At 36.9% G+C, this 23,308-nt stretch overlaps 1 protein-coding gene across 9 annotated transcripts in view; it reads left to right on the top strand.

Moving 5' to 3' along the window:
- TIAM1 (T cell lymphoma invasion and metastasis 1) overlaps positions 1-23,308 on the top strand; it is a 251,069-nt gene that overhangs the window by 68,867 nt on the left and 158,894 nt on the right. For 2 of the 9 annotated variants that reach the window (XM_027875526.1, XM_027875528.1), the window contains exon 1: positions 20,777-20,966. The exons of the other annotated variants lie outside the window; for them this stretch is intronic. The gene's annotated coding sequence lies outside the window, so the exon portion shown is untranslated. Of the gene's footprint in view, positions 1-20,776; positions 20,967-23,308 lie in introns of those variants that run through there. 9 annotated transcript variants of the gene reach the window in all.

Raw genomic sequence — 23,308 nt, 5'->3', positions numbered from 1 at the left:
GTGATAGGTTTTTGTGCCTTTTCCTGTAAAGTAACTTACCTTTGTCTGCCTCCTCCTTTCCTTTTCTCTCAGTACTTAGATCAGATTAATCCACTTACTTGGATCCATTTAACCCACTTGATTAGATTATTTTTTTATGGTTACATCAAAGTCAACTTATACCCACCCCCTTTATATATACTCCTTTAACATGGTGTAATAACAATGCATTTCTCAAGGGTTACAAGTGTCATCTTCCCTTGTAGGGATGTAAACAGTTTGCCCTTATTAATAACATGTTTCTTTCTGTCTCGTTTACCTTTTTATGTCTTTCTTGAGTCTTGTATTTGAAGATCAAATTTTCTGTTGAGCTCTGGTCTTTTCATCAGGAAGGTTTGGAAGTCTCCTATTTCATTGAATATCCATCTCCTCCCCTGAAAGATCATGCTCATTTTCTCTGGGTAGTTGATCCTTGGTTGTAATCCAAGCTCCTTGGCCTTATGGAATATCATATTCCACGTCCTATGGTCTTTTAATGTAGAAGCTGCAAGGTCCTGTGTAATCCTGACTGAGGTTCCATGATATTTAAATTGTTTCTTTCTGACTGCCTGCAGTATTTTCTCTTTGACCTGGTAATTTTGGAATTTGGCTACCATATTCCTTGGCATTTGCAATTTGTGATCTCTTTCAGAAGGTGATCAGTGGATTCTTTCTATGGCTATTTTACCCTCTGGTTCTAGGACCTCAGGGCAGTTTTCCTTGATGATTTCTGGAAAGATACTGTCCAGGCTCTTTTTTTGGTCGTGGTTTTCAGATAGACCAATAATTTTTAAATTGTCTCTCCTGGATCTATTTTCCAGGTCAGTTGTTTTACCAATGAGATATTTTACATTTTCATCTATTTTTTCATTCTTTTGTTTTTGTTTGACTGATTCTTGTTCTCTCATAGAGTCATTAGCTTCCATTTGCCCAATTCTAATTTTTAACAAATTGTTTTCTTCTATTAGATTTTGTACCTCCTTCCCCATTTGGGCAATTGTATTTTTTAGGGACTTGTTTTCTTCAATGTACTTTTTTCCAGTTGGCCAATTGTATTTTTTAGGGACTTGTTTTCTACAGTTAATTTTTGTCCTTCCTTTTCCAAGCTATTGACTCTCTCTTGCACACCTCTCATTTCATTTCTCATTTTTTCTTCTACCTCTCTCATTTGACTTTTAAAATCCTTCTTGAGCTCTTTTAAGAAGACTTTTTGGGCTTCAGACCTGTAATACTGATTTTAAAAAAAGTTTTTCAATTTCTTGTTTGTTGTCTACTTTCCATTTTTTGTCTTTAAATGCCCTTCATGTTATTTTGCTTAGTTGGATGTCTTGCCAAGCTTTTCTTTATAAGGTGATTTTACCCTCCTATGTGTCTTTGCTTTATGAGATGATACTCCTCATAATCAAATATCATCCTTCTTTGTAAAGTTTTACAAATAGTTTTATAGTCTAATCTGTTCTTGGCTCTCTCAAGTCAAACATGTTTGCTTTCTGGCTCTTTAAAGCATTTTCTAAGCTCCTTTGGTCTCTTTATTGTTGCAGTTGGTTTATATTGGTCTAACTTTTGAATGAAATCATCGTAATTGGTGTCAATATCATACCTGTTGTTCATTTCACAGTGTTATTTATTTAAATTGTTCAATACAAAGTTGTTTCAATTGTATACCATATTTTTTTCCTCATTATTAGTCTTGTGCTTTTTTAACCTATTCTGATCTGATAAATTGATGGTTTGACTGCAGTTGACCAAATAATATTTCCACATAGCTAATGTCTTTTCATGTCTGTCAAGAGAAAATCTGTTTAATTTTTTGCATTGTCATTTGGCGTTCTCTATGTCCAGCATCTACCCCTTCTTTTCTTGGTAAACATATTCATGATGTAAAGGTGTGAGACTTCTTTATAATCTGAAAATCTTTGGCTTTTCTTTTTTCTTTTGTCTATAACTATGGTTTTTATTTTGTTTGACAATGCATATTTGTTACAAGAATTGTAAATGTTTGTTAATTAGAAGAAAAATAAAATTTCAATTAGGGTTTATTGACAGTCTAAACACTGTGTGTTACCCTGTCCCATTGGGACCACTCACTGCCAAATGGAAAAATTGAGGAGGTCTGTCTTGGTTTCATTCATTACTACAGCCAAAAAACTTCATTACCAATTGGCCAGTCTATGGGGTAATATGCCTTTCCATACTTAGGAAGGCTAATTCTTGGAATATCAGGCTATATTCCAGGCTTTACCACCATGGTATAATCTGCCAGAACTCATGGTCAGAGTTTTTGAGAACTTCTGGTCTCCTCCATACTGTGATGACACATTAAGATTAACATAAATAAATATACATATTCTGTGTACCTGATTAAAAATTTTTTTTACTCACAGTGATGGGAGATTAAAAAAAAAAGTATGGAGAGTACTGGTCCAAATGATGGTATATAACCTTTCTTTTGAATCTAGGACAGTTAATAAAGCTATGTGACATTGACTAAATCAGTACTCTTAAAAATCTCAATTTCTCCACTTATAACATGGGTAAGATACTTTCTCAAAATCACTTAACTAGGTTATTAGACTAAAGTGAAAATGTTTTGAAATAAATGGTGCTGCTGTGTAAAATATAAGAAATCATTATTCATCTTAAATATACTTATGGTTCCTACTTTGAACTCTCCTATTCAGCCTTATTAGGCATATGAGACTGTTGCTTTGTTTTGTTTCTTAATTTTAAAAATGCATCAGGTATCAGATATGTTCATAGACCCTATCACTGGAAGATGTTCTTAAAGATCTTCTTGTCTAGTGTTCTCATCACAAGTGGGTAAACTCAAGTACAGGGAGGTTGTGACTTGTCCACATTCACAAAGTTAGTAAATATCAGAGTTGGGATTCGAACCCAAGTCCTCAGATAATCCAGGCCTTTTTCTGCCATACTGTTTCAAGTATGCTAGTTATTGGAGAATTTGAATAGTAGAGCGACATAATTAAGGTTGTATAAAAGTAGATTTCTTCCATTTAGAGATATTCAAGCAGATACAATGACAGATTCTTAGCTAGATATGAGATTAGTCAGATACCCTCTGTGATTCTGTGTTGGTCATCCAATTTTTCTGTGAGTCATGATTGAAAGTTAAGTGCATCTTACTATCTTTAGGATAAAGACTAAACTGCCCTGCCTGGCATTAATGTCTTCTATAGTTTGGTCAGAATCTGGCCTGTCCTATATTGTGTCACACAAATGAGATAAGATATAGAAAGTTATTTGTAACCTCAATGTGCAGCATAAGTGAAGACTATTATAATTATTAGTTTCATTATCACCCCTTGTCCATATGCGCAGCTCTAGCCAGGCTAGTCTGGTCACTGCCCCTGAACAAATCATATTCTAGCCTTTTTGCTCATGCTGCAATGCTTATGCCTGTAATATTCCCCCTAGTCTCTGCCTATTTGAATTTTTTATTACTCAAGGTCCACCTCTTTTCTGATTCCTTTCTTAGATAATTTCAAAACATAGTTGTTTCCTATACTAGGTTTTTCCTGATCTCCCCAACTCTCCAGTTATCCTCTTTCCTTCTTGAAATCATTTTGTTTGTGCTATTGTCTGTATTTAGGCAGCTAGATGATGGTGTATAGAGCTACTCTGGGCCTGGAGTCAAGAAGTCCTGAGTTCAAATTTGGCCTTAGATACTTCTTAGCTGTGTGTAAGTCACTTAAATTGGTTGCCTTAGTTTCCACATCTGTAAAATGGGGATGACAATAGCATTTGCTTCACAGGGTTGTTGTAAGGATAAAATCAGACAATATTTGTAAAGTGCTAAGCACTGGCATGGCCATCTATTTATCTATCTATCTGGTGCTACACAAGTGTTAGTTATTATTATTATTTACTTGTTTGTGTACATATTTGAACACAGAAAACAAAGCACCAATCAAAAGAATCCCTTGATTTTCTCCAGAATAAAACCCTAAGCTTGAACCCGTGGGATATATAGCTAGTAAATTTATCACTTCTATTGACCAAAAACAAATTAGGCCTATTAGCTCTGAGAAGACTGCATTTGCCTGCTTTCCTGGTTCCTAAAACTGCTAATGCTGCCTTCCTTTTCCTTCCCTACCCCATACCCATAAATTACTTTGTATATGTTTAGTATATAACTATACGTGTACATATCTCTCATATAGAATTAAAATCCTTAAGAACAAGGATTATATTATTTGTATCTTTGTATTCCCAGCTTCTAGCACATTGTCTAGAACATAAAAGGTGTTTTAATAAATGCTTGTTTATGAATCGATTGAACAAAAGTTCATCATAACTTCAAGGAAAAGCCAAGCATTTTCTTAAATTTCAGGATTGTTTCATTGTACCTTGCTTGAAATATCTACCTTTAAAACAAATACATAGAAATTTTATGTTGGGAATTTAGTCTATATTCTTTATGCCTTACTCATGAGAACACTAGACCTTTGTTTAAAAAAAATACTTTGAGGAAATTAATTAAAAATCAAATTCTGAGTTTCACCTAAAATGATGGTAGTTGTCTCAATTGTGATAAGGTGTTTTTTACTCCCTAGAAGATAATTATAGAAAATCTTCATTTGTTTTATAATTTGCTAAGAACATACTAGAAATCTGGGGGGCCCTAAAGAGAATTTTTATAGGCTTGGTTTTGATTCCTTGAGTCTGTTATTGTAATAAGTTTAAAGTATTTTGACTGACTAGAGAAGGTTTTAGGAAGGGTAACATTAAGATTTATTTTTATGTGGGAAAAACCTGCTTTTAAAAATTGGGACAGTGATGATATTTCATATAACTATTTTGCTACACAGTTTAACTAGTATAGCACTGAAATGTTATTTCATTGGAATTTGAAATAGGTTTTTTCTGCTTGCTCTGTTCTATTCTTCTCATGCCGAAATGGAAAAAAAAAATCTACAAAAAAAACAAAACAACCAAACAACAGTTTGGTAGGAACAGATGGCAGCTCTGGGCGTTTATTCTGTAACAATTTTGGATTACTGAGTGGGGGTGATTACACTCATTCTTCTGGTATGGTAAGGCTAATGGGGGGGGGTGCAGTTCCAACTTGACATCAGGTAAACATAACCCTAAATTTAGGCCTCTTAGATCCATTATGCAACTTGTGCAGTAATGGAATTAGATTTTCATAGTGATATTTAATTTGGAAACATGCTCAGTTGTTCAAAAGGTTGGCACATCTACATATTTTTAATTAATACCTGATACACTTAAATTCTGTGATGCAGAATTAAATTGACATTGGTGGGGAAAGGCCATAAATGTCTTCCTCTAAAGTAATCAGTTATTTTTGCTTAGTTCTAAAAGGAAAAGCATTTTTCCATGATTAGAAAAATAAAACAATGGATACCTTTTTTTTTTTTGGCAGAGAGCACTGTTCTGCAAGCAAAGGCCTCCAAATTTCTAAAAATTAAATTACAGAGAAATATTTACTCTATAAGTTATCCCCAAAAGCAGGTAATAAGGGCAGCAGGATAGATTTTTGAGTTAAAACGATCGTCTATATAGTCTATCCCTTTTATTTTATAGATGAGGATTCCTGGACAGGTTGAGTGATACCCAAAATTGTATGGAAGACAAAGATGGGGTTCATACGTAGGTCCTATGATCCAGAGTCCAGGGCTATTTCTGTTGTACTACACCATCTCCCTTTGAAGGAAAATTAAGAGATGGAAGTATTTAGAAATAAAAAGCAAATGATTGATAATGCCAAAATCTGAAAATAAGCATAAGCATAAAGGAGAGTGGCAAATCTTCAAAGTAAGCATATAGTTTAATCAAAACAGAAAACCAAAAATCCATGTGGGACTCCAATCTTATGCTGTTTGAAGGGCAGCCATGGAGTTCTAGGATGATGCTTGCAAAATTATCCTGTCCTACTGAGCCAAAGCTTTCATCTACAATTCCATAACATGGATAGCTTTATTGTTAATTATAATTACAAAAACTATTATATCAGTTGATGCAGAAGACTTATGATAAAACCCCCTATTTCTGTTAAAAACACTAGAAAACATAGGATCAAATGATCCTTTCCTTACAATTTGATTAAATAGCATTTATCTAAAACCATTAATATATAACAATGATAAACTAAAATCCTTTCCATTAAAATCAGTGGTAAAACAAGGATGTTCATTGTCACTACTTCGATTTAACATGGTACTAGAAGTGCTAGCCCTAGCAATAAGACAAGAAAAAGAAATTGAGAGAATAAGCAAAGATAAAGAAGAAACAAAATTCTTACTTTATGCAGATGATATCATAGTTTACTTAAAAAACCCTAGAGAATTAACATAAAATTAATTGAAACAATTACTTAAGCAAAATTGCAGAACATAAAGTAAATCTATATAAATCAGCAATTCTAGATAGTACCAATATAACTCAGCAGGAAGAGATGGAAAGAAAAATTTCATTAAAAATGACAGCAGAATGTCTAACATACCTGGGAGTCTATCTTCTAAGGTAATACAAGAATTATATAAATACAACTACAAACAATTGTTTACAAAAATGGACAAACTTATGTAATAGGAAAAATATTAATTGCTCATGAGTAGGATGAAACAATGTTATAAAAATGGTAATACTATCTAAATTTCTTATTCAATCAATCAACCAATCAAACTACTAAAGGATTATTTTATAGAATTAGAAAAAAATAGTAAAATTCAAATAGGCAAAAAAGTTAAGAATCTCAAGAGAAAACAGTGAAATAGAGGATGGGTGTGTGTGTGTTAAAAGGGCATAAAAATAACCAGAACCCCAAACTATATTACAAAACAGATAACTAGTTAAAAAATGGAGAAATCAATCAGTGGAATAGCTCAGCTACCCAGCATATAGAAACAAACAAATCTAGTAGTCAGTTTAGTATTCAGTAAACAGAAAGATCCCAACTACTGGGATTCATTGTTTTACAAAAACTGCTGGGAGAATGAATGGCAATGTGGAAGAAAATAGAATTAAGCCAATATGTCACACGTTATACCAAGATACAATTCAAATGGATACATGTCCTAGATATCAAAGGTCACAGAAACAAATTAGAGAAATGAAGAAAAAATTACCTGTCATATCTATGGATAGAAGAAAATTTCATAACCAACCAGAGAATAGAGGGAATCATAGAAGGTAAAATGGATAATTTTGATCACATAAAATTAAAAAAAGTTTTGCACAAATTAATCCAAAAAGCTGAGCTTAAAAGGGAAAAATTAACTGGGGGAAAAAACTTTGCAGTAAGTTTTTCTGATGAAGATTAATGGTCTAAGGATTGGAACAGATACTTAAGGGAAGAAACCCAGGCTATCTATAGCTTTATGAAAAAAATCTAATAAGTCACTACTAATTAGATAATTTTTTGGTGATGCAATCAGGGTTAAGTGACTTGTCCACAGTCACTCAGCTAGTAAGTGTCAAGTGTCTGAGGCCAGATTTGAACTCAGGTCCTCCTGACTCCAGGGGCCTTTTATTAAAGGGATTTATTCTGTGACCTTTGAATCAGTCAAAGGGCCACACTTGAGAACCTAGAGGGCCACATGTGGCCTCAAGGCCACAGGTTCCCCACCCCTGCTGTCCACTGTGCCAACTAGCTGCCCTGATAAATGGAAGTTAAAGCAATTCTGAAGTTCCACCCATCAAACGACAAAGATGACAAAAAGGAAAATGCCAGATGTTGGTGAGGCTATGGGAAAATAGACACACTGATACAATTTTGAATTATATGCAAAAAGTTATTAAATGGTACATGCTTTTTGACCCAGATATGCCACTACTAGGTCTATATGTGAAAGAGATGAAGGAACAAGGAAGGTATCCTTTGTATATAAAAATATTTATAGCAACTTTTTTTCATTGTGTCTAAAAAACTTGAAACCAAGGAAATGTCTGTCAATTGGAGAATGGTTGAATAAATTGTTATATGTTAATATGATAGGATAAGAAATGAGGAAATAGATGATTTCAAAGAGACATGAAGACTTATGACTGATTCAGTGAAGTCAGCAGAACCAGAAGAATGATTTATACTATAACAATATTATAAAAATGAACAATTTTGAAGGCTTTTATAAACCAATGAAAAATGAAAAATGAGCAGAACCAAGTGAGCAATTTATGTAGCAATAGCAACACTATAAAATACAAACAGTTTTGAAAAACTTGATCAATGATTCCAGAGGACCACATGTTATCCATGTCCTGGCAGGGGTAATGGATTCTAGGTGAAGAATGAGGCATCTATATTTTTCAACATGGCCAATGAGGGAAATCTGTTTTGCTTGACTATGTTCATTTATTACATAGAGTTTGTTTTTCTTTTTTTTTCAATAGGATTGAAGGGGGGAGGGGAGGGGAAGCTTAAACAACATTATGCTTATGCTTGTTTTCAGATTTTGGCATTATAAATCATTTGCTTTTTATTTCCAAATACTTCCAACAATTAATTTTCCTTCAGAGGGAGACAGTGTAGTACAACAGAAGTAGCCCTGGACCCTGGCTCAGAGGACTTACGTATGAACCCCATCTTTGCCTTCCATATGATTTTGGGTACTTGATACTTTAATTTAAAAAAAGATACAAAGACAAAAATTAAACAGTCCTTGAAAAGTGGGTATGTAATTTTTAAAATGTGCCTATAACTTTATTCCTTTTGAAGATTCTATATCTATAATTAAGGGGTGTGTGTGTGTGTGTGTGTGTGTGTATGTGTGTAAAACATGGTTAAAATACTACTGTCTGGGACTTAGAATTTGGGACCTTGGTAATGGCCACTGAATTCTGTTTTCACTGAGAATGATATAATTTTTTTTCCCCTTTTTAATATCTGACTTTAGTCACACTTTTCTGGACAAGGTTCAGATCAGCTGATTAGTTCCTACTGCATTAGTAAATTTGGACTTTGACTGTTTACATATAAAATTGACATATACCATTTTTAGGTTTGAATTTCAATGTATCATTTTATCCAGTCATTATTTACATCTCTGTATGGCAAACGTTCTCTAATATATTTATAATTATAATTAAAGGTATGATCACTCTTCTTCACTGGGGCTTTTAGTCAAAATTCCTTCAATTTTCTGTTTTAATTGAGAAGTTTAGGTCTTCTCCAGAGGTTCATAGTAGAGTAGAATAAAATTTTGTTGTCAGTCACTTTGCCCTTACTCCATGCTACTCTACCCACAGGTACTCTTTTTTTCAATTAATGTTTCATTTTTATACCACATTCTTTTCTCCATATATCCATGCCCCCTTCCCTACTTAGTAAGAAATGCCTTTTGGCAAAGAATAAAGAAGAAAATACCAGATAAACTAAACCCAATCAACATGCCATATCTAACAGTTTATGCAACATTTCACACCCATAAGAGCTCCATCCCCTTACCTAGGTGTGGGGAACCTGCACCTTACATATTTTCTATAGGTATAAAGAAGGAAAGAGGGGCAGCTAGGTGATGCAGTGGATAGAGCACCAGCCCTGGAGTCAGGGGGACCTGAGTTCAAATCCAGTCTCAGACCAGACACTTGACATAGACACTTACTATCTGTGTGACCCTGGGCAAGTCACTTAACCCCAATTGCCTTGCCAAAAAAACAAACAAAAAAAGAAGAAAGAGCATTTTAAAGCTTTTCTGCATCCAGGCTTGGTCCTTAAGCAGCACTGAGTTTCATTTTTGGGATTGTTTGTACATTGTTGTAGTCCTTATGCATATTGTTTCTTGCTTCTCCCTATTTTACTCTGCATTAGTTCATTTTTTTGTCTTCTTATGCTTCATTGAATTCTCCGCAATCATCATTGTTTATGGCATCACAATATTCCACAATTCCACATACTAAAATGGTTTCGCCTTATCCCAATTAATGGGCTTACTCTTTGTGTCCAGTTCTTTGCTATCCCAAAAAGTACTGCTGTGAATGTTTTGATGTATATGGGATTTCTCTTTTTCTCCCTAGAGTATGTTTTGTTCCTTGTTTGTTTTAAGAGTTTTCCCCCTGGTCATAATTGTGAAAGATAGTTAACAAGCTATTATTAAAATGTCCAATAAACATAATTCTAATCTCTACCAAAATAATGTTATAAACCTTGTGGAAGACAAATTCTATACTGTGGTCTTTAGACAAAATATGTAAGAGTCTTGTAAATAGCATTAAACATTTATTAAGTGCCTATTATGTGTCAGGCAACTGTGCTAATAATACAAAGAAAGGCAAACCCAGCCCTTGTTTCCAAGGAGTTCACTGTCTAATGGGGGATGGACAACATGCTAAAACCTGTGTACAAATAAAATAAATACAAGATAACCTGGAAATAATCAAAAGAAGGAGTACACTCGAATTAAAGAGGATCAGGAAAAGCTTCTTGCAGAAGGTAGACTTTTAGCTGGAACTTGAAAGAAGTCAGGAGATAGAGATGAGGAGGGAGAAAGTTCCAGGCATTGAAAATGCCCAGAGTTGAGAGATAGGAAATGTCTTGTGGGAAGACCAACAAAGGAGACCAGTTTCAATGGACCTCAGAGTATGTTCAGTCAGAAGATTGAAAAGGGAGGAAGGAAGGGCCCAGGGTTACTTTATTTTGATCCTGGAGGTGGTAGGAAACCACTGGAGTTTTTTGACTTGCACTTTAGGAGGATTAGTTTGATAGCTGAGTGGAGAATGGACCGGAGTGAAGAGAGACTTGAGGCAGGGAGATCTGTTTGGAAGGTTAAATAACAGATTTTATGTGACTGATGAAATGGTGAGGAGTTGAGGATGAAAGCCCCAGGTTTTCAAGCTTGGGTGAGAAGATGGTGGTATTTTTAATGGCAATGGAGATCTTTAGTAACTTGGGAGAGAGTAGTTTCAGTTGAATAATTTGATCTGAAGAGAGTGAGAGGAGAAAGGAAGCGAAAGTACCTTTTGTGTTGACTTTAAGGAGTTTGGTTATGCAAGTGAGGGAGGAAAAATATGGGATGATAGTAGGGATAGATGGATCAAGTGAGGGTTTTTTGAGAATGGATTAGAAAGCGGTTATAACTTGGGTAAGAACTGAGGAGTGGAAGGATTCAAGGTCATGGTGAGGAGGGAGAACAGGATTTGGGGATGTAAGGCAGAAGGAGAGGTGGAATGGCAATAGATTGTGTTCACTTAAGAAAATTTCAAGAGTTTATGAGCATGGAAGTGGTGTATTTGTGGGTGATGGCAAGATCAAGTGTGTCACCATCTTTATTGATGAGATGGGATGGAGGAGCAGATCATATGAAATGAGTATGTTGTGGAGCTGTGAGATTGGAGTGTTTCAGGGAGTCTCTATATATGTTTAAGTCCTCTAGTATGAGGGCAGGATTTGAGAAGAAAACTACTGTCAATCAGGCATTGAACTCACTGAAGAAGGAAGGAGAGTTTCCTGGAGGGCAATAGACAACAGCTACAAAACTTACTTAAAAGGAAAAATGGTGTTAAGAGTTGGCCCTTACTCTGGCCATGCCCTTAGTGGTTTTTTGTTGGTAGGAAACAAGATACTAGATCATTCAATAATTAATGAAGGAAGATTTATCTAGTCTTATCAGAGGAAACATAAAACAAGGATATTCAGAGGGAATACCCTGTTTATTTACTTTTGCAGAGGTAATTGGTATTGGTAATATTATTGATTCAAGTTTCTTCTGCAGGGAGCAAGAGTTTTGGGGACCAGGTAGCCACATCAACTACCTGAGCCAGTCAATCAATCAAATCTCAAGGAGGGGCTTAGTTCCTCTTAAAGAAAAGAACTAGCCTAGGGGCAGGTAGGTGGCACAGTGGATAGAGCTCCAGCCTTGGAGTCAGAAGGACCTGAGTTCAAATTCGGCCTCAGACACTTGACACTCACTAGCTGTGTGACCCTGGGCAAGTCACTTAGCCCCATTGCCTAGCCAAAAAAAAAAAAAAGAAAAGAACTAGCCTAACCTGTGGGATAGGGCCTTAGGAAGAGCTATTCTTCCACACCCCAGGCAGTGCCCTAAGAAATATTTTTCCTATTACAAATGGTAATATTAAGGCTCTCCTCTGGATCACTGTCTTGTCCTGATGGAGGAGCTTGTGTAGCTCAGGGAAACAATGAGCTATGCCATGCAGGGTTTCCCAAGATGGACAGGTCATAGTGGAGAGTTCTGACAAAAGGTAATTCACTGGAGAAGGAAATGGCAATCTACCCCAATATCTTTGCCAAGAAAACCACATGGACAGTACTAAAATGATAAAAGAGATTACATTGGAAGATGATCATAGGGGATTGGAATGCTAAAGTAGAAGCCAGAAGATAATTGGAATAACAGGCCTTGGAGTGCAAAATGAAGCAGGACAGAGACTAAAGAGTTTTGTCAAGATAACTCACTGGTAATAACAAACGCTCTTTTTCAACAACCCAAAAGACAACTACACACATGTACATTACCAGATGGTCAATAGAGAAATCAGATTGATCATATAATTTGCAGCCAAAGGTGGAGAAACTCTATGTAGTCAATTAAAACAACACCTGAAACTGACTGTGGCTCAGATCATGAGCTTCTTACTGCAAAATTCAGACTTAAATTGAAGAAAGAAGGGAAAACCACCAGATCTTACAGGTATGACCTAAATAACATCCCTTATGAATGTGAAGTAGAGATGATGAATAGATTTAAGGTATTAGATATGAAAGAGCAAGAAAGCAAAATGGCTGTCTGAGGCAAATACCTGAGGCAAGAAGAAAAGTAAAAAGGAAAGAAGAAAGGGAAAGATACACCCAACTGAATTCAGAATTCCAGAGAACAGCAAGGAGAGATAAGATTTTCTTAAATGAACAATGCAAAGAAATAGAAGGAAACAGTAGAATGTGAAAGACTAAAGATCTCTTTAAGAAAATTAGAGATATCAAGGGAAAGTTTCATACAAAAATAGGCATGATAAAAGAAAAAAATGGTAGGGATTTAACAGAGGCAGAAAGATTAAGTGGCAAGAATACATAAAAGAACTATACAAGAAAGATATCAACATCACCTATAAGCACAATGGTGTGGTTACTGATTTAGAACCAGACATCCTGATGAATGAAGTCAAGTGGACCTTAGGAAGCATTGCTAACAGTAAGCTAGGGAAAATGATGGAATTCCAACTGAGCTGTTTAAAATCATAAAAGATAGTGCTATTTAAGTGCTGCACTCAATATGCCAGCAAATTTGGAAAACACAACAGTGGCTATTGGATTGGAAAAGATCAGTTTATGTCCCAATCCTAAAGAATAGCAATACCAAGGAATGTTCAGATTACTGAACAATTGCACTCACTTCACTCACCAACAGGGTTATACTTAACATTCTGCAAGCTAGGCTTAAGCAATATGTCAACCATGAATTACCAGAAGAGGAAATTGCCGGAGACCAAATTGCCAATAATTGCTGGATTAGGGAGGGAGTAAGGGAGTTCCAGGAAAACATCTACTTTTGCTTCGCTGACTACACTAAGGTCTTTGACTATGTGGATCACAACAAAATGTGACAAGTCTTCAAAAAGATGGGAGTACCAGATCATTTTACTTATTTCCTGAACAACCTGTATGCACACACAGTTAGAAGTGAACATGGAACAACTGATTGGTGTAAGGTTGGAAAAGGACTATGATAAGGCTGCATATTGTCACCTTATTTAACTTATTTGCAGAGTACATCATATGAAATGCCAGGTTGGTTGAATCAAAAGCCAGAATTAAGGTTGCTGGGAGAAAAATCAACCATCTCAAATATGCAGATGATACCATTCTGATGGCAGAAAGTGAGGAAAATTGAAGAAAGCCTATTGTTTTTGTAAGGCAATTGGGGTTAAGTGACTTGCCCAGGGTCACACAGCTAGTGTCAAGTGTCTGAGGCCAGACTCAAACTCAGGTCCTCCTGACTCCAGGGCCAGTGCTCTAGCTACTATGCCACCTAGCTGCCCCAAGAAAGCCTTTTGATGAGGATGAAAGAGGAGAGTGTAAAAGCTAAGATCTTAGCAACTGGTCCTATCACTTTTTGGCAAAAAGAGGAAGAAGAGGGGGCAGCTAGGTGGTGCAGTGGAAAGAGCACCAGCCTTGAAGTCAGGAGGACCTGAGTTCAAATCTCGCCTCAGACACTTGACACTTACTAGCTGTGTGATCTTGGGCAAGCCATTTAACCCCATTGCCTAGTCCAAAAAAAGAGGGAGAAGAAATGATAGCAGTGTCAGGTTTTATATTCTTGGGCTCCAAGATCACTATAGATGGTAACTGCAACCATGAAATTAAAAGACACTTGCTTCTTGGAAGGAAAGCTATGGCAAATCAGTACAAAATACCAACAGGCAGAGACCTTGTCACCTTGTCACCTTGCTGACAAAGGTCCATGTGGTCAAAGCTATGGTTTTTCCAGTTGCAATGTATGACTGTGAGAGTTGGACTATAGCGAAAGCTGAGTACTGCAGAATCGATGCTTTTAAATTGTGCTAGAGAAGACTTTTGAGAGTCTTTTGGACAGCAAGGAGGTCAAATCAGTCAATATTTAAAGAAATTAATTCAGGCTACTCATTAGAAGGGCAAGTGCTGAAGCTGAAGCTTAAATGCTTTGGTCACCTAATTAGAAGACAGGACTCATTGGAAAAGAACCTGATGTTGGGAAAGATTGAAGGCAAAAGGCAAAGGGGCAGCAGAGGATGATATAGATATAGGATCATGGACACAGTGAATATGAACTTGGACAGACTTTGAGGAGGATAGAGGGGCCTGGTGTGATATCGTTTATGGGGTCACGAGTCAGACATGGAATAACTGAGCAACACCAGCAGCAACAACAATATTAGAATATTATTGGAGAAATATCTTTCTTAAACCAGTCACTCCTTCTTTACTCCCTTTAAGGGATTCCCTTTAAGTTTGGTCCAAGGGGAACAAAGAGATACTTTCTCTTAATTTGATTAAACTGAGATGTTGACTCTTAGTTTCGTCTTCTTTTCAAGGTAGAATAATTAGGGCTTTGATTCAAGTGAAACCAAGGAATTCAGACTAGGATACTGTTAAAATATTATTTCTTTTTTTTTTTCTTTCCTAGGCAGTTGGAGTTAAGTGACTTGCCCAGGGTCACACAGCTAGTGTCAACTGTTTGGTCTGAGGCCGGATTTGAGCTCAGGTCCTCCTGACTTCAGGGCCAGTACTCTATCCATTGAGCCCACCTAGCTGCCCCCTAAAATATTACTTCTTAATATTTTGTAGTATAACTAAAGTCTTAGTGCTGTTTTATTCAGTAGTTTTTCGGTCATGTCTGACTCTTCATGACCCCATTTGGGGTTTTTTTTTTGGCAAAGATACTGAAGTGGTTTGCCATTTCTTTCTCCAACTCATTTTACAAATGAGGAACTGAGGCAAACAAGGTTAAGTGATTTGCCTGGAGTCACACAGCTAGTTGAGTGTCCGAGGCTGGATTTGAATTTGAGATGAGTCTTCCTGACTCTAAGCCTCGTTTCTATCCACTGCACCACCTGCTGCCCCTTAGTGCAATATGCTTCCACAACTGTTACTGAGGTCCTTAAATGCTTTTGAAGTTAGCCTAGATAGGGAAAAAGATAGACCTTAGTTAAGGAAAAGTAGTCTTTTCTGTGCTAATTTCAAGAGTGTATGAATAAAGCTCAAAGATAGTATAGCATTCTTAGTGATCTATTGTTTCTTGTAACTTAGAAACAGAAATAGATCTATTTATCAGTATTTTACTTATCTCAGATAAATGACTTTGTCTATATACTTTAAATCATATTTGACAGTTGATGCAGTTTCTTGGTTTAGCTAGAACAGTCAACTTGCATTTTTTGTTTTTTAGGAGTGAAGAAAAATAGCATTGGATAAAGCCCACAGCAAAAGAAGTGTCCATAACAACAAGAAATCTTCTTATACTCATACTTTAGTTTACAAATGTCTTTTAAACAAAATAACAACCTTCACATTTAAGGTGTTCATCTTTTCACCCAAGAGACTTAAAATTTAAAGTGTACAAGGTTGAATTAAACCTAATAGCATCTCTTCAAAGTAGGGAAGGAACATAGTGCAATCATTTTAATCACCATTAAAATGATTTAAGGGACACTCTAATAACACGGTAGCAATTACTTTGCATTTGGTTAGACCTTTTCTTCTGAGGTCCTTAAATGCTTTTGAAGTATTAGATGGTAACAAATGTGCTATTCTTGGTAGGAGGGTGTTGGGAAAGGGGGGCGGAATGGAGAGGAAATTTGTACTTAGAAAAGCTTGGTACCTTGACATCTTTTATCATTATTCACCAAATAGCACTGCTATCTCCTCTTTCTCTGTTCTCTTATGTCTTCACTACCTTGTCACTTGAGACCTAATTTCTGGGGATAGGTGCAGCTAATTGATAGGGTTGTTGATTTAAAAAAATTAGCTTAGCAGCCAAGTAAATTGATTCTCTTAAAAAATCTATTTGCTCTGTGTAACTCTGGGCATGTCACATAACACTAATTGCCTCACTCCCCCCCAAAAAATATTTGCTCTCATTTATTTGATGTTATAGCAACCTTGATTTCAGACTACTTTGGTTCATACAGCATCTATCCCTGACATCCCTTCTACCTTGAATTTACCTTGTGCTTTTGACTCCTAAGAGTATAGAAACACAATGGGTAACTCCAGTGACCACCTCCAGTGAAAGGACTATCCCTTGCAGACTAAATTAGTCCCTTGAATTAGCTCCAAAGAAAAGACAAAATTGTGCTTAATAGCCATGATTACATAGAATATTAGTAGAAGGGGTAAAGGTGGGATAATTGGGTTATTCCTCCAGGTGGTACTGATAAGAGTCGGGAGAGGCTGTAATTTTATTTTCTACAGAGAGGAAACCCTAGCTTTTGTTAGAATGAATGGCATTGAATATGACACTGTACAATATGTCTATGGTCTGAGCATCATAGAAGTCTCATCACCAGATTGGTGTAGGGTAGTGAATTTTGCAATTGTAATAGCTCCTGAGGGCAGCTCGGTGGCACAGTGGATAGAGCACTGGGCTTAGAATCAGGGAGACTGATCTATCTTCATGAGTTCAAATCCAGCCTTAGACACCAATTAGCTATATAACCCTGGGCAAGGCACTTAACTCTGTTTGCCTCAGTTTCCTCAATCTGTAAAATGAACTGGAGAAGGAAATGGCAAACCACTACAGTGTCTTTGTTAAGAAAATCCCAGATGGTGTCACAAAGAGTTGGACATGACTGAGATAACTGAACAATAACAACTACGAGAGATAATGGGAACTACCTCCTGAGCCTCATCTACCCAGTCAGAGAAGCATTGTGATTTTTCTAGGTGGTAGAGGGTACTGCTTACAACCAAGAACAAATTCATGGATCCTTGAAGTTTTTTCATTTTAGATAGATATTTTTAATTTGGTTTTTTGATTGTACTTTTTTAAATTGAAGTTTAAATAAAGTTTTACCAATTTTGACCCCCCAAAATTATAGTCTGGTTAAAATAATCTTTGTATTGCTACATCTCAGAATGAGTTTAGGGCTGGTGAGGGGAGCTAAGATCACCCAAATGGTTTCCTCCCTCTATGTACATATGTTCCCACCACCACCCAATATTGGGAGAAAAGGGAGAGTCATCCCAGCAGGGATAGGATTTCTAGGAAAATTCTATAATGACTCATTAAAAAGATGGTTGGTGAACATCTAGAAAGAGAAGTAATGATTATAAAGAGTTAGCATGGCTTCATCAAGATCATGCCAGACTATCTTCATTTCCTTTTTTGATGAGATTATTAAGGATAGAGGAAATTCTGTGAATAGTTTACCCAGATTTTAGGAAAACTTTTGATGAAGTATCTCAAGACATTCTTGTGGAGAAGATGGAGAGATATTGATTAGACAGTAATACAGCTAGATTTATAACTAATCAAAGAGTAGGTTTGAATAATTAATGTCATTGTGACCAGAAGTCTGCAGTGCAGTAATCCAGGTGTCTCTGCTTGGTTCTGTATAACATTTTTATCAATGATTTTGATAAAGCAACAGCTGAGATACTTGCTTATCAGAATTTGCAAATGATGCAGTAGACAACAGTCAGGATCTAGAAGGGTTCTGCCAGGTAAGAGTACTGGGTTGAATCTAAGAAAATAAAATTCAGTAGGGATAAATAAATGTAAAGTCATATACTCAGGGATAAAAAATTGACCTTCACAAGTATAAGATGGTTGGAATTGGATAGTTTGCAGTTCTAAAACAGATCTTAAGGTTTTAATGGACTGCAAACTTAATAGGAAGGAGCAGTGTGGTGTGGCCAAAAATGCTAATACCAACTTGAGCTGAGTTAAGAGAGTCAAAGTTTTCAGGAAGAGGAAGGTTAAATTCCCACTGTATTTTGCCCTTTTTAGACCTCCTTTGGAGAATCATGTTTGATTTTGGGTGGCACAGCTTAAGAATGACATTGATAATCAAACTGGAGAGTATCCAGAGTAGAGCAGCCAGCATGATGAAGGGCCTTGAGTTCCTTTTGATATGAGGATTAGGTGAGGGAGCTAGCCATGTTTGATCTGGGGGAAAATGTGATAGGACTGTTATGTGGTTTTTGTTTTTTTGGGGGGGGTTAGGCAATGGGGTTAAATGACTTGCCCAGGGTCACACAGCTAGTAAGTATTATGTGTCTGAGGCTGGATTTGAACTCAGGTCCTCCTGACTCCAGGGCCGGTGCTCTATCCACTACTGTGCCACCTAGCTGCCCCAATAGGACTGCTATGTGGAAGAAGGACCAGCCCAGTGCTGTTTGGCCCCAGAGGACAGGACCAGGCTCACTGGGTACAGAGTTCAAAGGGGCTAATTGTCAGGAACAACTTTTTGACAATTAGAACTGTTTTGAATGGGAAACAACTTCTTAGAGAGATGGTGGATTCCTCTCCTTAGATGTCTTCAAGAAGGGTAGATGACCACTTGTCAAGTGTGTTACAGTGGGGATTTCTTTCATGTATGGATTGCTAGATAGCCATCAAGAATACTTCCAAATTCTGATGTGTGTGTGTGTATGTGTGTATGTAAGTAATATATTTTAAGAGTTGTGGTTCAGAAAAATTTTAACTTTCTGGCCTCCTTTTTGTAGTTGGTTATATCTTTTTAGAAACAATTTTTCTTGTGGCAGCTAGGTGGCACAGTGGATAGGGCACCAGGCTTGGAGTCAGGAGGACCTGAGTTCAAATCTGGCCTCAGATGCTCACTAGCTAGCTATGTGACCCTGGACAAGTCACTTAACCCCAATTGCCTAAAGAAAAAAAAGAAAAAGAAACAATTTTTCTAAAGAGTACACTTATAGTTACCCTTCACCTCTACTCTAAGCCTAGGGACCTACCAGATATGAGTTGTTTTTGGAAGGGATTCTTTTCTTCCTATTGCTTTCCAATAAGTACCAGTATTTGTCCATTGGATCTTTTCATACTGTGGCTATTTATTTATTTACTTGTTCATTTCTGTCAGTGTTTGGTCTTTTCTTATAGGACCAATTAAAGTGCTGATAATATTGTTGTAGTAGTATGAATTCTGGTTTGTTTAAGATATGCATTCATGTTGTATAATGATTAACTTTGATAGACTGAGCCCTTCTCAGCAATGCAAGTCTCTAAGACATCTCCAAAGGTCTGGAAAATGCTATCCACATCCACAGAAAGAACCATGGAGTTTGAATGCAGATCGAAGCATACTATTTGCTATTTGTTTCCTTTTTCTGGTAATTCCTCCTATTGGTTCTAATTCTTCCTTATAACATCACTAATGGGAAAATATGTTTACTAGGAATGTATATGTATAGCCTATATCAGATTGCATGCCATCTCGGAGAGGGAAGAGGGGTTGAGAGGGGGAGAAAAATTTAAAACTCAAAAGCTTAAGGAAGTGATTGTTGATAAATCAAAATAAATTAATTAAAAATTTTTCATTAAAAAAGATATGCATAAATTTATTTGTTTACAATTCTTGGAAAGGGCATATAGGTCATTCATCTTTCTATTCTCCTTGAAAGTTAGTACAGAGTCCCAGGGTAGTATTACTTTGCACAGTAGGCCTTGGTGGTGAGGGAAAAACTGACCAGAATCACAGGGGATTCCTTGCTTGTAGAGAGAAGGTGCTCACCGGTGATTGAAGTGAATTGAAGTGAAGGAACAAATTCTTGCCTGGAGTATTACTTGAAAGGGCTCCAGAATCCAAGTTCAGTTCTTCAATTTATTTATGACATAATTCTGTGAGAAAGAGCTATATGTTTACTGATCCCCAGATCAGTTTTTATGTTATATTTTGCATGTTTTAACTTGTAATATTTCGAGAGTCCTGAAACCCGTCTGCCTAGAATGTTTATGTCAGCAAACCCACAAATTGTGGGTGGTTGGTTGTGTTTTTTTTTTTCTTTTTGGCACAGGTAGACTTTTCACACGGCTGTTTCTATTTTGATCATTATATTTGCTTTGTACCCAAAGTAGCTAATTCAGGCAATTTTGGCACCCTCACCTCCAGGTGAGTCTCCTTGAGAGATTTTTAAATGTTTTCCTTCTGTCATCAAAGATCCAGACAGTCTTATCCCTCCTTAGTAATAGGCATACTTGTCATACAGGCTACCACATGTTTGTGGCCTCTCCCCAAAATGGTACAGTCACCTGATTAATCAGATGGCCATCCCACTCTGTGTGAGTATTGTGCTAGGAAAATGTGACTTGCAGAGGTGGGAAGGAAGTGAAGCTGCCAGTACTGTGAGGAAATAAGGGTTGCTGGGTGCTCCAGGAGATCTCTCTTGAGGTTCCTTCTTGATTCATGTCTCTTCCTTAATGGATTAATGAAACCCGTTGTTACTCTGCTTGCTTTTTTTTTTTTGGTCTGAAAAACTTCATAGGATAGCTGCACTTGCTACTGGGCATGACAGAGAGGTAAGTTAGCTAAGACAAGTCTCTAAATCTGGAGGGGCCAGAATCTATCATAGATATTAGGGACAAGGATAATGGGACTGGACCTGGAATTTCATTGGTATAGATGGAGAACATCTGTTTCTATTCAACTTTTAGAGAGTCAGCTAGGTCACTGAGAGCTTAAGTGACTTGCCCAGGATCACATAGCCATTATGTGTAAGAAGAAATTATGAAGTCAGGTCATCTGGATCCCAGGCCAATCCTATATCCTGTATTACAGCAATACCTCATCACAAATTGTTTGTTGTAAATTACACCTAATTTGAGTGCTTAGGTGGTTGCCATTTGTTGGATGGGCTTACCTATCTCTTCTCAATGATAATGGTCTATAGCAGGGGTGGGAAACCCATGGCCTGTGGCCCTCTAGGTCCTTAACTGCTGCAGCAGGTTCCCCAACCCTGGTCTATGGATTCAAATCCTTTTTTGGGAGGGTGGAGTGCTTGAAGTATCAGATTTCCCTTTTGGACTGAAAAGAACTAAAGCTTCATATCCTTGCCTGGAACCAGGACAGTATAAACTAGGGCTTTCACATGATAGTATAATCAGTCTCTTCAATGGGACATTTTAGTCTTTTATGGAAGTTTCTGTTATATTTGGAATGTAAATCTAACTTATAATTATGAATGAAAAGTTTCCAAACTAGTTTGAGGTAGCTTTATCTTCTTAAACTATTTTGCTGTGAGATTTATGTTTGTGAAAGTGAAATGATTATAATTGTCAGGTTATATGATTATTCTTAAAATGTTCTGCTAGAGTTTTCAAATCAGATTTAGCCAGAAAAGCACCCGAAAAACAGGATAGAACTAGAAAACAGTAGAAAATCTAAGTGTTCATGATGGAATCCTGTGTGAAAGATAGAGACAGTATGCATAGCTGATAGAAAGTTAGCCTCCCAATCAGGAAGACTCAATTTTGAGTCCTGCTGCTTCTGACACATATTTGCTATTTGACCTGGGCAACTCTCCAAGACCATTGTAAGTGGTAGATTAGGTGCCCAACTACATTGCTAGAGTGAGTTTCCTTACTGGAAAAATTTAATTGAATTTAATTAGAAAATTTGATTGGGAAAATAGCTTGTGGTAGACTGGCAGTTTTGAATCTAATGGTCCAGGTGCTAAACTGTCTAGTAAAGAATAGTAAACATTTTTTAAGCACTGCTATGTGCTAAACTCTGGGGATACAAATGTGGAAGAAAAAAAAAGACAATCCCTGCCTTCAAGAAGCTTACAATCTAATGGGGGAGAAGACAGTATACTAAAGGGAGCTGAAAAGACGGGGGAGGGGGGAGACATTCTATGGAGGCATGGTGGAGAAGTCAGTCAGAGAAGTCCCAGAGTAGTGCAGCCAGGTGAAAAATGAGATGTCTGAGCTAAGCGCTCTCCTTAAATGGAGGTTTCGATTTTATGGCCCCCACCCTTCAATCAGAGAGGAGGAAGGTTGTTTGTCCTTCCTTCTTGAAGAGGACCAGGACATCTGGAAGGTGATGCCGTGACTTGCAGGTGATTGGATTTAAGTGAGGGAGGGGCTGTACAAAGTCTTCAGCCTCACTCTCTCCTCAGGAACCATCTGGGTCCAGTGGCATGATATAGATCAGGATGACTGGAGGTGGCCCTGGATGCAGTGGGAGACCTTGGCCTTTTTAAGATAAGGTGTTTTCCAGGGTCTCAGGTTGCCTGAGGCAATGCCCATTAAGTGATTAAGGCTGGGTAAGAAAGGAGGCCAAGAATGGCCTCTTTTAACTAATTAAAAAAAATTAACCTAGGAGGGGAAAACCCTCAGGGTTTCTGACCAAAACAGAAACAATTACTATCTATACTTACTCTGAGCCATCAGGGCCCAAACATTGACCAAGTGAGGCTTGGGTTGGTGGATTGAGGTTGAATGCTAAGACTGAAGAGATCATACCAGATGATGAGGTTATCCCAATAATGAGCTTCCAGGGGCATACTGGAAAAGTCAGTCAGAAAAGTCCCAAAGGAGTGCAGTCAGGTGAGAAATGAGAATTGATTATGTTGATATAAGTAAAATATTTTGTTATCCCTAACTAGCTGTAATAGTGTGGTAAATATTATTATTATTGCTTTATTTTTTCCCCTTCTTGAAGAATTATTTCAATCAATCAATAAGCATTTTAAAAATAATTACCATGCCAGGTATTATACTAAACCCAGAGTATACAATGTATACAAGGCATACAAAGTATACAGAGTATACAATGTATACAAGGCATATAAAGTATACAGAGTATACAATGTATACAAGGCATACAAAGTATACAGAGTATACAATGTATACAAGGCATA

This window comes from Vombatus ursinus, unplaced genomic scaffold (assembly GCF_900497805.2).
Source record: "Vombatus ursinus unplaced genomic scaffold, bare-nosed wombat genome assembly UNPS02014809.1, whole genome shotgun sequence".
In the NCBI taxonomy this organism is placed as follows: Eukaryota; Metazoa; Chordata; class Mammalia; order Diprotodontia; family Vombatidae; genus Vombatus; species Vombatus ursinus.
The sequence above is the reverse complement of the archived record's forward strand: the minus strand, read 5'-3'. Positions and strand labels throughout refer to the sequence as shown.